The 994-nt window shown below is 49.9% G+C and overlaps 1 pseudogene; it reads right to left on the bottom strand.

The window, feature by feature from the left end:
* Nucleotides 1-259: 259 nt before the first annotated feature.
* LOC102769115 lies at nt 260-978 on the bottom strand (annotated as a pseudogene).
* Between the last annotated feature and the right edge of the window lie 16 nt (nt 979-994).

Consider the following 994-nt stretch of genomic DNA (forward strand, 5'->3'; position numbering starts at 1 on the left):
TAAACTTCTGTAATAAAACATAGTGTACCAACAAGCACCTCCTTGAAGTTTGCAAAACTATTTTACACTTTGTTTTTATCAATTGCTAATAATAAGATCTCAAAATTTCCATTTTAGAAAAAAATTCATTTGCTGGTATTGTTTTTGTTTGTTTTGGGGGGATGGAAAGTTTTTTTGTTTGTTTGCTTGGGTTTTTTGGGGGGGAGCGGATAGAAAGGTGGTTTTTTGTTTGCTTGTTTGCTTGTTTTTTTTTGGGGGGGGGGATAGAGAGTTGATTTATTGGTGGGTGTAAGGTGGGGGCAACACCAAGACTCTCACAGCGCAGGGCCCACCATTTGTCCAGGGGACCATGATTAGGGATGTCCTTGACCCCACAGTCATCTGGAATGAGGTGCTTCTTGTCCACCATGTCTTCAGACTCATCCTCATTAAACTTAGTAAAGCCTCACTTCTTGGAGATGTGGATCGTCTGGCGGCCAGGGACCTTGAGCTTGGCTCTGCGTGGGCCTCAATCTCATGCTCCTTGTTCTGCAGCTTGATGCGGATGGACAGATGACTTGGCCCATGTGGCCTCTGGCCACGGTGCTCTGGGGCTTTCCAAAGGCGCCCCGCATGCCTGTCTGGAGCCTGCCAGCCCCAGCACAGGACAACATCTTGCTGATGCGGTGATGTGGGAGGGGTAGAGCTGCACTGGGATGGGAAAGCATCTTTGCCACAGCTTTTCACCATGTACTTGTTGGCACAAAGACGGGCAGCCTCCAGGGCTTCAGAGGAGAGCTGCTCATAATCCTCTGACACCATGTGGCCACAGAGTGGGAACTCCTCCCCTTTCGCCTTCTTCCGCCCCAGGTCAAAGATGTGGATCTGGCATCAGGGACACCTCAGCAGAATTGAGACTTTGGGTACGGCTTGTTCTTACAATACCCGGTAACACCGGGTGGGGCGGAGACCTAGGGCGACTCCAGGATCTTCAGTGACACGCCGCAGGGAAAGA

Source organism: Myotis davidii, unplaced genomic scaffold (assembly GCF_000327345.1).
Source record: "Myotis davidii unplaced genomic scaffold, ASM32734v1 scaffold442, whole genome shotgun sequence".
Taxonomy (NCBI): domain Eukaryota; kingdom Metazoa; phylum Chordata; class Mammalia; order Chiroptera; family Vespertilionidae; genus Myotis; species Myotis davidii.